The sequence below is a fragment of the Procambarus clarkii genome, chromosome 41 (assembly GCF_040958095.1).
Source record: "Procambarus clarkii isolate CNS0578487 chromosome 41, FALCON_Pclarkii_2.0, whole genome shotgun sequence".
Taxonomy (NCBI): Eukaryota; Metazoa; Arthropoda; class Malacostraca; order Decapoda; family Cambaridae; genus Procambarus; species Procambarus clarkii.
This window is the reverse complement of record NC_091190.1, coordinates 24,290,561-24,305,501: the sequence shown is the minus strand read 5'-3', so window position 1 is coordinate 24,305,501 and position 14,941 is coordinate 24,290,561.

The following is a 14,941-nucleotide window of genomic DNA, read 5'->3' as shown; positions in this document are numbered from 1 at the left end:
TAGCTCATACCTCTCAGCTCGGGTACTAGTCTGGTGGCAAACCTTTGAACCTTTTCCAGTTTAGTCTTATCCTTGACTAGATATGGACTCCATGCTGGGGCTGCATACTCCAGGATTGGCCTGACATATGTGGTATACAAAGTTCTGAATGATTCTTTACACAAGTTTCTGAATGCCGTTCAGAATACAGATACGTCTGTATCTGTGTGTGTGTGTGTGTGTGTGTGTGTGTGTGTGTGTGTGTGTGTGTGTGTGTGTGTGTGTATATGGTTGTATTCACCTAGTTGTGCATGCGGGGGTTGAGCTTTGCTCCTTCGGCCCGCCTCTCAACTGTCAATCAACTGTTACTAACTACTATTGATATTGTCCGAAACGCTATGCGTATTAATGGTTTTAGGGATTGTATGTACTAGCTCTCTCAATAAATTCAACATTATGTTTGTAAATCAACACTGTAATTACCTATTTACTGCTAGGTAACAGGGGCAACAGGGTGAAAGAAACTGCCCATTTTTGGTTTCTCCCATCACTGGGAATCGAACCTGATCCTTAGGATGTCGAGTCAAGGACGCTGTCCAATCAGCTATCAGGTCCCCAGATTGTGTATGTGTGTGTGTTAGTACAGGATATGTGTAAGTTGCTCAGAATGCATCTCACTTTTGTAAACACACATTAATCACATGTTGTATAAAGGGACATACCTCGAACATTGTTTATGTAGGACAGACGTATATATATGAATTTATATATGTAGATTAGATGAGCGTTTTAAAAGGACTACAATCCCCCTTCTGTGGTCGAGTGTTCAACAAATCACTGAACTATATGTTTAACAAATCTCTCACACTGTCCATGGATGAGAGAAGAAAATGTTAGAATTGGGGTATAGTGTATACCCCCATACGCTATAGCTCAACCAGCGTATAACATGCTAACCAGCATGTTATACAATAGTTAGCATTGTAAATGTGTGGCCACGTCTGTGATAGCAAATAATACAAAGAATCTACTCTCGTCTACATACTCCCTTAATCGTTGTATCTGGAGGTCAGTGTATGTTTTATTCTATATTATTATATGTGGTTGTAATAGATAAGTCACTGCATGTGTCCTTTCTGGCAATTAACCGAGTTGGTCGTATAGTCGTGTTATTTCTAACCATTCTTCTCTTCTTGCTTGAAATGTCTTTCTAGTATGTTGAGGATTGTGGGTGTTTTCGTTGCGGCTTTTCTGGCATTTAGTTAGTTTTGTTCCCCCTGGATCCTCTGATACTAAATTTAGGTCAGAATCTGTCAGAACATTCTTTCTTATTTTGTGGGTTTTTACAAAGTTCTGGGTGGGAAAAATTTGCAACTTTTGGAACGCCATTTACCTGTATTGAGAATTTTCCAAGTTTTTCTTTTTTTCTTTTTTTAGGGGTGGGGGGGGGGGGGTGGGGGGGTGCTTATATTTGCATACTACATTGCTTCTTCATAAAAGTCAATATCTGCATATACCCCATGAATATCACCATATTTAGAGTATGTGTTTGCTTTGTTTGTCTTAATGGGCTACACTCTGCATCTGCTCTTTTGCTGGTAATAATGGGTGTAGGCCTATGTATCTCCTCTTTATTTTTCCTGTGCACAAACTTTGGTTATTTGTATCCTCTTATAAAATACAATTATATGACTTATGTAATCACAACTCCTTGACAATTCATCAGTGTGTTAACACGCCTGTGCACCAGATACAATTTCCTCACAACATTTTACAACTTTTACTTGTGCATTCACGAGAGCTTCTTTACCATCTTCAGGAATATTTTTTCAGAATTGTAATCATCACGAAGGTATTATCCTGGTCGCAAAACCAGCAGACATTTATTAATATGGTCTTCGATTGGGCAACTGAAAATAACATGATGTTTAACGGTGACAAGTTCCAGGTACTGAGGTATGGTGGAAACGCGGAAGTTAAACGACACACAGGACACAATCATAGAAGGGAAGCAACATGTAAAAGATCTGGGAATTATAATGTCTGACGACCTGACATTTAGTGAACATAACCGAGCAAATATAGCGGCGGCCAGGAAAATGATAGGATGGATTATGAGAACGTTCACATCTAGAGACTTCACAGCAATGGTAATACTATTTAAATCACTGTTGCTGTCCCGTCTTGAGTATTACTCGGTACTCACTCGCCCTTTCAGAACAGGAGAGATCTCTGAATTAGAGGGAATACAGAGAACATATACGGCACGCATAGACACGATAAAATATCTAATTTATTGGGACCGTCTCAAAGCTCTCAAAATATACTCTCTGGAGAGGAGATGAGAAAGGTATAAAAAAATAAATACATGGAAGATACTTGAAGGTCAGTTTCTAAATTTGCATAGCAGAATAACAACATACTGGAACGAAAGATACGGAAGGAAATGCAGAATAGAAACAGTGAAGAGTAGAGGTGCCATAGGCACAATCAGAGAACACTGAACATCAGGAGTACACGGCTGTTCAACACCCTCCCAGCAAGCATTAGAAATATCGCTGGAACAAAGATGGATGTATTCAAGAGGCACTTATATAAGTTCTTACAAGTAGTGTCGGATCAACCAGGCTGTAGTGGATATGTTGGCCTGCGGGTAGCTACAAGTAACTGCCTGGTGAATCAAGTTATCACAAGTCGAGCCTGGCCTCAGGTCGTGTTCGGGGAGTAGAAGAACTCCCACAACCCTCTCCAGGTATGCTCCAGTACAGCGAGTGTATGCCCATTCCACTTTCTTGAATTATCTTGCATACTGGCACACTTACTGTACCAGTATGCACTTACTTTACACTTACACTTACTATGCCAGTAAGTGGCACATTTATTGTGCCATTGAAGGGCACATTTACTTACAAATGAACAAACAAAGCATTAGACAATTGGTCATGTCTTACAGAGTATTTATGTTGCGAAATTCTACATTTCAAATCTTTAGATGTTTGCCCAACATATAACCTATTACAGTCTTTACAAAGTGTTTTATAAATGACACAGTTATCACTACAAGGACTGTTTCTAATAGTTTAGTTTAAGCATTAAGCCTAAAAGCATTAGGCCAATTGTCTAATGCTTTGTTCGTTTATTCGTCAGAAAATTCTCACCAAATTGATTGGTAGATGGCTTGTTCAATAACGAATTGTAAAAGCACTTTCAATAGGAACATAATTGAATCTGCTTTAATACACATTACAAAATAAAATAATTTGAACATTAGCAGTGGTTTGAATAATTTACATCCATTTTTGATTGATCAGTTAAACGATGATTTGAGTAGGATCAGTGATATACATTTGTCTCACAAATACTTGTTAATATCCAATATCTTATGATGTTCATATCCACGTAAGGGGCCTATTGACCCATATGATGCAGGTCCTATTTATATCCACCCAATCCCATTCATATATTTGTCATTGTACCTCACTTCACTTCGCTTCTTTCTCTTGCCTATATATGTACAATCTACGAACTTGTAAATCCTTACTTCTGAAGATGTATTATTAAATACGAAAGTACTTAAGGTAATTCCTGTTTCAATTCTTCCCTCGTGGTCTGACACTGTTTTATAATAAATATATATATATATATATATATATATATATATATATATATATATATATATATATATATATATATATATATGTTTCATTGAATATGACCGCATATTCTGTATTTATTATTTTCTGGTTTAGGGCTTCTATCCCTCTAACTATTTTCTTAGCATCAGGGCTTAATTGAAATAGGAGTTCTCCAAAACTCATTTTCGTACTTTTAAGGTGAAGAAAAGAAGTGATTTACTATAGAGTGTATTACACTTATTTGTATAATTTGCACGACGTTTCGAACCTCCATGGTTCATTCTCAAGTGAACAGATCTTACAATACTAGTTGATTTTATACCCGCATTAGGTCAGGTGATAATACAATGAAGGTGAAAACATGGGGGATACATAAGGGATAAACATAGGGGCTGCAGAAGGCTTATTGGCCCATACGAGGCATCTCCTATCTAAACACAAATATTAATCCAGTGTAATTGGCCTGTTATGTTGGACATTGTCTTCTGTGTTGGCATCGATATGTTCTTGTCTTGTCCTTACTCTCATGGTGGGTAGAGTAAATAGTTCCGTGATTTGGGTGTTCATGGTAGGTCGCTCTATTCTTATGTGAATTGCCTCAAGAATTTGTAATCTTCTTGAATCTTGGGTTTTGTCTATTATGCAAGTATTCTTGTTCAACATTTCTCTTGTTAGAGTAATGTCATGGGCTTGTCTCATGTGATTCCTAGGGGCACCAGATTGAAGATGGCATGTCAAACGCCTCGTCAGCTTGGTCGACGTCATACCTATGTACTTACATTGAAGGTTACATCCTTCGTAGGGGCAAGTGTACATGTATACAACGCTTGACTGCTGTAGAGGGTTCTCCGTCGGCTTCGGGTTGTTTTTGATAAGGAGTTCGGAAGTCTTCTTGGTTTTGTAGAATATTATCAGGTTTATGTTTTGGTTAGGAGTAGTGCTTTTTACTCCTTTATGGATTATTTCTTTCATTATTCTTTCCTCTTTTATATGTTCACTGTGCATGGTTGATTTGTAATATAATTTTATTGGGGGTGTTGTGGTTTCTGTTCTAGGTTCTGAATTATACCAACGGTCCAAGTGTCTTCTTATAGCAGCGTTTATTTCCGCGTTGCTATATCCGTTGTTCACCAATACCTGAGTTACTCTTTCAAACTCTCTACTCACGTTGCTCCATTCAGAGCAGTGGGTAAGCGCTCGACGAATATAAGCATTGAGAACACTGGCTTTGTATCTTTGGGGGCACTCACTTCTACCGTTCAGGCATAATCCTATGTTGGTGGGCTTGGTATATACGTTGGTGCTTAAAGAGGTTCCTGTTTTTGTTATTAGTACATCCAAGAATGGCAGACTGTTATTTTCACTATTTTCATGTGTAAATCGGAGTACTGACTCTCTCTCTAGGTGTCTTTTTAGGTCAATTAGTTCATCTGAGTCTTTTACTATTACGAATATGTCATCTACATAACGGCAGTATACAGTTGGTTTTTGCCTGCTACTGAAGACCCTATCTTCGATGGTTCCCATATAAAAATTAGCAAATAAAACTCCTAAGGGGGAGCCCATTGCTACTCCGTCTATTTGTAAATACATGTCTCCTTGTGGACTGATGAAAGGGGCTTCCTTTGTACATGCTTCGAGAAGACTTTTCAAGTGTGGCTCAGGTATGTCTAATTTGGGGGTGCTCTCGTCTCTGTATACTCTGTCCAGTATCATTCCTATGGTTGTGTCGACTGGGACGTTGGTAAAAAGGGATTCAACGTCCAGGGAAGCGATGATTCCATCGGGCTGGGTAGATTTGATCAATTCTAGGAAATCTGCTGATGATTGTAGACTAAACTTACTTGGAGTGTATGGAGTTAGGAGTTCATTGAGTTTCTTTGCCAGGTGATAAGTTGGGGTTGGTATTTGGCTGATTATAGGGCGTAGTGGGTTACCTGGTTTATGCGTCTTAACATTGCCGTAGGCATATCCTAAGCCATAGTCGCCTTGAAGTTTATTGAAATGCACACTACCTTTCTTTGCGTTGATTGCTGTAATTGTTTTGTTTACTTTCCGCTTAAGGTCTTCTACGGGGTTCCTCGTGATTCGTTGAAATTTGGAGTCGTCACTTAGGATGTCGCTAATTTTGTTCATGTATTCATGGGTAGGAATCAATACATATGCTGCTGTTTTGTCGGCTTTTCTTATTGTTACGTCTTTCAGATTTTTTAGTTGTTTCGCTGCCCAGCAGTCCGCTGACCCAGCAGTCCGCAATACAGAGTTTACCTATAGGTATAGGCAAGAGCTCATACGGCATCAACTAAACAAGAAGAAGGAAGCCCTCCAAACCTTTATAGAGCAGGCGGAGCATCTGTTAAACAAATGGACCCAGTACGACATCCCTATCCAACTCAAGCAAACCATCAACAGTGAACTATTTAACCTGAAACAACAACATAAAACTCTTGTAGAAACAAAGACACTCCGTAAGTTAACATCCCTAAACGGTGGACAGCTAAAAATCCCTCGTCCTAAAGATGGCTACTTTAACCTGACTTCTTATGATCTTACCCAGGACCAACGAGACCTCTTAAATCTTGGTCTAAATTGTCAATTCTTATCTAAACCAAAGATGCATCAAAAACGCCTGGAAATCGAAATGCTTCTGGACGATATCCATAAGCTAGAAGACAACAAAAAAGTCATCACCACTGACACACTTCAAGCTGAACTACTTGCAGAAGCAGGGAAAAAACGAGGAACATATTCATCTACAATCTTAACCCCACGACTCAAAGAAGCAGCGAAACAACTAAAAAATCTGAAAGACGTAACAATAAGAAAAGCCGACAAAACAGCAGCATATGTATTGATTCCTACCCATGAATACATGAACAAAATTAGCGACATCCTAAGTGACGACTCCAAATTTCAACGAATCACGAGGAACCCCGTAGAAGACCTTAAGCGGAAAGTAAACAAAACAATTACAGCAATCAACGCAAAGAAAGGTAGTGTGCATTTCAATAAACTTCAAGGCGACTATGGCTTAGGATATGCCTACGGCAATGTTAAGACGCATAAACCAGGTAACCCACTACGCCCTATAATCAGCCAAATACCAACCCCAACTTATCACCTGGCAAAGAAACTCAATGAACTCCTAACTCCATACACTCCAAGTAAGTTTAGTCTACAATCATCAGCAGATTTCCTAGAATTGATCAAATCTACCCAGCCCGATGGAATCATCGCTTCCCTGGACGTTGAATCCCTTTTTACCAACGTCCCAGTCGACACAACCATAGGAATGATACTGGACAGAGTATACAGAGACGAGAGCACCCCCAAATTAGACATACCTGAGCCACACTTGAAAAGTCTTCTCGAAGCATGTACAAAGGAAGCCCCTTTCATCAGTCCACAAGGAGACATGTATTTACAAATAGACGGAGTAGCAATGGGCTCCCCCTTAGGAGTTTTATTTGCTAATTTTTATATGGGAACCATCGAAGATAGGGTCTTCAGTAGCAGGCAAAAACCAACTGTATACTGCCGTTATGTAGATGACATATTCGTAATAGTAAAAGACTCAGATGAACTAATTGACCTAAAAAGACACCTAGAGAGAGAGTCAGTACTCCGATTTACACATGAAAATAGTGAAAATAACAGTCTGCCATTCTTGGATGTACTAATAACAAAAACAGGAACCTCTTTAAGCACCAACGTATATACCAAGCCCACCAACATAGGATTATGCCTGAACGGTAGAAGTGAGTGCCCCCAAAGATACAAAGCCAGTGTTCTCAATGCTTATATTCGTCGAGCGCTTACCCACTGCTCTGAATGGAGCAACGTGAGTAGAGAGTTTGAAAGAGTAACTCAGGTATTGGTGAACAACGGATATAGCAACGCGGAAATAAACGCTGCTATAAGAAGACACTTGGACCGTTGGTATAATTCAGAACCTAGAACAGAAACCACAACACCCCCAATAAAATTATATTACAAATCAACCATGCACAGTGAACATATAAAAGAGGAAAGAATAATGAAAGAAATAATCCATAAAGGAGTAAAAAGCACTACTCCTAACCAAAACATAAACCTGATAATATTCTACAAAACCAAGAAGACTTCCGAACTCCTTATCAAAAACAACCCGAAGCCGACGGAGAACCCTCTACAGCAGTCAAGCGTTGTATACATGTACACTTGCCCCCACGAAGGATGTAACCTTCAATGTAAGTACATAGGTATGACGTCGACCAAGCTGACGAGGCGTTTGACATGCCATCTTCAATCTGGTGCCCCTAGGAATCACATGAGACAAGCCCATGACATTACTCTAACAAGAGAAATGTTGAACAAGAATACTTGCATAATAGACAAAACCCAAGATTCAAGAAGATTACAAATTCTTGAGGCAATTCACATAAGAATAGAGCGACCTACCATGAACACCCAAATCACGGAACTATTTACTCTACCCACCATGAGAGTAAGGACAAGACAAGAACATATCGATGCCAACACAGAAGACAATGTCCAACATAACAGGCCAATTACACTGGATTAATATTTGTGTTTAGATAGGAGATGCCTCGTATGGGCCAATAAGCCTTCTGCAGCCCCTATGTTTATCCCTTATGTATCCCCCATGTTTTCACCTTCATTGTATTATCACCTGACCTAATGCGGGTATAAAATCAACTAGTATTGTAAGATCTGTTCACTTGAGAATGAACCATGGAGGTTCGAAACGTCGTGCAAATTATACAAATAAGTGTAATACACTCTATAGTAAATCACTTCTTTTCTTCACCTTAAAAGTACGAAAATGAGTTTTGGAGAACTCCTATTTCAATTAAGCCCTGATGCTAAGAAAATAGTTAGAGGGATAGAAGCCCTAAACCAGAAAATAATAAATACAGAATATGCGGTCATATTCAATGAAACATGTTTGAAAGAAAACCTGCTGCCAGTATACACCAATATATATATATATATATATATATATATATATATATATATATATATATATATATGACAATGTCAGACCACGGAGGAAAATGAAACAGGAAATTTCCTTAAGTACTTTCGTATATTAAATACATCTTCAGAAGGAATGAAGATGTATATTAAATACATCTTCCTTCTGAAGATGTATTTAATATACGAAAGTACTTAAGGAAATTTCCTGTTTCATTTTCCTCCGTGGTCTGACATTGTCATATATATATATATATATATATATATATATATATATATATATATATATATATATATATATATATATATATATATATATATATATATATATATATTGATATATTGATATCAATAACAATCCCCCTTACATTATTATTATTATGGGAATGCAAGAAACATTATCATTATTGTTAATGTTTCTTAAAACTGCTTTATCGTCTCCGTATTTAATTTTTACCCTCATTATTGCTCTCTTGTCCCATTATTGTCTTTCGTCGTTGTTGTATTATTATTTACCATACTATTTGTTATAATTTTCTTCAGTTCTCTGTTGATTTATCACTACACTCTTATTTGTCACCCATCCCACCCACTCTTACTTGCCACCCACCCACCCACCCACTCTTACTTGTCACCTACTCTTGTCACCCATCCCACTGTAAAGTTTCACCCACTGAACTAAGTTTCATGATATCCTGCACTTGCCTACCTCGAGTGTGTTATATCACACACACTGCTGTTGCAATCAAGTCACTCGAATAATGCTCAATATATTTTCTACCAGATAATTGGCAATTACACACAATGAACCTTCTTAATACTCCCATTAACTATTCAAGTGCATCGATAATATGATATATATATATATATATATATATATATATATATATATATATATATATATATATATATATATATATATATATATATCTATATATATATATATATATATATATATATATATATATATATATATATATATATATATATATATATATATATTAATATTAAATATAAATCCTTCACTTACTTGACCTTCAGCTTCTATGTGGGTATAATTTCCATAACAGATCACACACTGTCAACAAACTGACTACTCAAAAAGTTAAATTAAACATATCATCTTACAAAAACATGGCCAGTATGAAAACACATCACTGAGAACAAACACAATAATGGCCCGACTACACTTGGCATTAAAGACGACACACGCACACGGAAGGTCGACACTCATGGTGGAAATATATGCACATTTACAAATAGATCCTCGTATTGATCAAGCCAATATCGCAAACTCCCTTTAAACATTATCAAACAACGAAGCTTTCAATATTTCCGTTGATGCCTCGTCTGTGATTGATGATTGGGGCTGTTCCCTTGTGACACAGTGCCACCACACAGACACACACACATGCTCACAGCCTGCACTTTAGTCCCCCAGCTGTGGCCAGCCCGCAGACATCTTCCCTTACTATATTTACACATCAAAATGGTAGTAATCACGACTTTGGTATCCTAGCGACGGCTAGGCTACCACTTTGGGGGTTACAAGCTGGTCACACGGTACGCAACTTGGGTGGACTACCCCACACACACGAGCACAATAGCCTCGTATCACCTCTACCAACCCCAAGCGACGGTACTGCGGGGTTGTGGAGAGGTTGTGAACCAGGAGAGAGCGACGCGACACACCCGAATTGCTCGGCGGATGCCAGGTGACTGAGGCTGGCTGGCGGGGACATGAGTGACCCCGGCGCTCTCCCGCCACACACATGATGCTCTCCAACTGACACACTCACCCCCGACCCTCTCACTCACACAGGCCTACACCTCACTCACACAGGCCTACACCTCACTCACACAGCCTTACACCTCACTAACAGAAGCCTACACCTCACCCACACAGGCCTACACCTCTCACACTGCCCTACACCTCACCCACACAGGCTTACACCTCACTCACACAGGTCTACACCTCACTCACACAGGCTTACACCTCACTCATGCAGGCCTACACCTCACCCACACAGGCCTACACCTCTCACGCAGGCCTACACCTCACTCACGCAGGCTTACACCTCACTCATGCAGGCCTACACCTCACTCACACAGGCCTACACCTCACCCACACAGGCCTACACCTCACCCACACAGGCCTACACCTCTCACACTGCCCTACACCTCACCCACACAGGCCTACACCTCACCCACACAGGCCTACACCTCACCCAGACAGGCCAACACCTCACCCACACCGGCCTACACCTCACCCACACAGGCCTACACCTCACCCACACAGGCCTACACCTCACCCACACAGGCCTACACCTCACCCACACAGGCCTACACCTCACCCACACAGGCCTACACCTCACTCACACAGGCCTACACCTCACTCACACAGGCCTACACCTCACTCATACAGACCTACACCTCACTCACACAGGCCTACACCTCACTCACACAGGCCTACACCTCACTCACACAGGCCTACACCTCACTCACACAGGCCTACACCTCACTCACACAGGCCTACACCTCACCCACACAGGCCTACACCTCACCCACACAGACCTACACCTCACTCACACAGGCCTACACCTCACTCACACAGGCCTACACCTCACTCACACAGGCCTACACCTCACTCACACAGGCCTACACCTCACCCACACCGGCCTACACCTCACCCACACCGGCCTACACCTCACCCACACAGGCCTACACCTCACCCACACAGGCCTACACCTCACCCACACAGGCCTACACCTCACCCACACAGGCCTACACCTCACTCACACAGGCCTACACCTCACTCACACAGGCCTACACCTCACCCACACAGGCCTACACCTCACCCACACCGGCCTACACCTCACCCACACAGGCCTACACCTCACCCACACAGGCCTACACCTCACCCACACAGGCCTACACCTCACCCACACAGGCCTACACCTCACCCACACAGGCCTACACCTCACTCATGACTTATATCATACATAATCTACTATATTATATTTTTGTAACAAAGATGTATGCTATGTATTAGTTGGTATATATTAGAAGTCTGGAGTATAGCAGTAGCCTAATGCCATGTAACTTGAAAAATCTCCTTGTATGCTTATTGTATGTAATGCTACATAAATGCTGTATAAGAAACATTATGTACACCATGAAGGAATATGTATACATTTAGGTCTCGGATGTATTACTCATATGTATACTGTGTAATTTCCAATTCATTGTTGTTCCTTGCATTGTCCTCTTGTCATGACATTAAATTAAATTATGGCACTGTGAGATGTATACCACATACACAAGTTTTTGATACACATGTTGTATATATGTATATTATAATGTATTCTCGTATACATACGTATAACGGCTGGCCGACGTTTTTGAAATCCTCCCTTAACTCCTCCCCCCCCCCCCCCCCCCCCGGAGTACCGACTCGCGCCAGTGTTACCATATCTTACCAATACGAATTCTTTGTGCACATATAATTATATCATCATAAAATCTGTACTGTACTTAATTATTGATATGTATTATTATGTAAGGTTGTGTATTATATAATGAATTAGTTATATATTGACTTAGAAGTTCTTGAATGAGTTATGTCTGAATATGAGCTCGAGAAATTTGAATGATGAGGGTCAGTTGACCCATAGAGGTTGGGTACAGTGTCGCGCCCTGGCGAGCTTGGCTGATGGCGGCAGTACTCTCTCATCATCTCAGGCGAGCGCATGTGCGGCGTGACGGTCCGGGGGATTGTAACCTTATTTGTGATATTTGACTGCTAGAATTATCCTCATGTTGCTGTAAGGTATTGCCATTGATCATTGCTACTGTTGTGCATCATTTATACCAGGTGGTAGGTGCTGTTATTGAGGTGATTTATTCTGAGGAACTTAAGTAATGCCAAGGTGCTGCATTGATATTGTTTCCTCATACCTCATTTGTCACTGGTTGAGAACACCACTACCCTTTATTGGTATTAGCAGGATATAGGCGCTAGTGTCCCACTGTGCCAGGATAGAGCCTGGTGTACAGCTCTATTGTATGCAGCACTGGCTGCATACAATCACCTAGTGCTGATTGTATGCAGTTTCCAGACCTTTTTGTTGATCATGCCCAGCTGTTGAGAAGCTGGATAAAGTTATAGTGTGTGAGTAGGTAGATGGTTATTCTTTTAATGTTATGTGGATTTATATTAATGCCCAGTAAACTGGAATGTTTTTTGTTAGCTTTTCACTCCCCTAGAACATTGATTGATATTTGGCCAGGCTGTGTGTTCCAGAGATGCTGAAGGTTACTCCCTCTCATAACACTAAAGCGAGGGTCTTGTCCATGACCCATAACATACACCTCACTCACACAGGCCTACCCCTCACTCAGCTCACACAGGCCTACACCTCACTCATCTCACACCTCAGACAGGCCTACACCTCATTCATCTCACACCTCACACAGGCCTACACCTCACTCATCTCACACAGGCCTACACCTCACTCATCTCACACCTCACACAGGCCTACACCTCACTCATCTCACACAGGCCTACACCTCACCTCACACAGGCCTACACCTCACTCATCTCACACCTCACACAGGCCTACACCTCACCAACCTGGGCCTACACATAGCCTTAACCTTATAGTCTTACACACCTCACCCACATAGGCTTATACATCACTTCACCCACATAGACCTTCATCTATCATTAACCTTAGCTACAGAGTCCAATGTGCAGGATTTAAGTAAACTCAGCGTATATATACACTGAGAAGCGGGTTATACCTATCTGTGCACAACCTCCCACCACCACAACATACACCAACTATCTCTCGGTGTATATCCCTTCCACAACCTGCCAGCGCTCAACATACACCACCTCTCACCTTCAGTCCCTTCAACAAAGTTTAATAACTCAACAAATATTAGAGATTCATTTTTGTTTAAAAGGCTCGAACATTCCTTGGAGAGAGTTGAGAGGAACGACTGCATGTGTGTACATGTGGTCCATTGTGTGCATTCCCCTCTGACTCGGGAAGTCTGAATCTCATTCCACTATGAACAATGACATCACAATAGAGTGATATATGTGAGAACATGTGGAGCAATGCATTGGATTCGAACTCGCGTCTCTAGTCACGTCAGCATTACCCGCACTCACCTATAAAGCAGCATATGTTACGCTGGTACTGCTGGGCATTCCCTGTAAGGTAAATAATGGGTAAGAGCTACCTCTTACCCATTGGTACACAGCTTCTGGGGAGGGCATCGTGTGAGGCTCTTGTTCAGAAAACGGAGAACTGAAGAGACTATCGCTTTTAATTCCGGAAGTGCCTCTATTCCTTCTGCTGTAAAACTAAAGTCACTCACTCAGTCACAGTCTCACTCTAGCTCGCTTGCTACCACGCGCGCGCACGCCCGCACCTCACCAACACATACGCACACCCAACATTTTTGTATTAACCTACTAGGGTACATCTGCATTTATCCCATTACAATATTAGGTGTGCGGTGCAGTGCATAACAGCCACCTTAAACTACATGAAGGGTTAGTGTCAAGAGAGTGGGCCAGCCAGACGCTTAGGGCCCGCGCAGGAATATCCATGCAAAAAAAAAAAAAAAAAAAAAAAAAAAAGTGTCAAGAGTTAGTTGTATGATACTAAGATACCTGGACATTTATGCAGCTGCCATACACTATATGAAGGGTTACATACAGTAGTTTGTGCCAAGAGCTGTGGTACTAAAACAAATCCCCATCTCGCAGGATGGTTAGTAATTCAGGGGGAATGTGATCAGTAGCCGGAACAACCGTGGACATCTTCAAGAGAAAACTAGAATGTTTTCTAAAACAAAGTGCCGGACCAACCGGGCTGTGGTGGGTATGTGGGCCTGCGGGACGCTCCAAGCAACAGCCTGGTGGACCAAACTCTCACATGTCAAGCCTGGCCTCGGGCCGGGCTTGGGGAGTAGAAGAACTCCCAGAACCCCATCAACCAGGTAACCTACAATAGAGTTCATTTTTTTTTATTAACATATTAGGTACATCTGCATTAGTGCAGCTACCCTAGACTATATGAAGTGGAGTACAGTGTGTCAAAAAAGCTAACTAGGTGATGCTAAGAAATCCCCATCACACATGATGGTTAGTCATACAGAGGCATGTGATTAGCGGTCTGCACTGGCAGACTCCGGATGCATTTTGAGGATATCATCAACACAAGATTGAATAAGGTAGCAGTGGTAATACAAGTCCCCATCTCGCAGGATGGTTAGTCATACGGAGCCATGTGTTTAATAGCCTGCACTGGCAAATTTTGGGTATACTGTGAGGA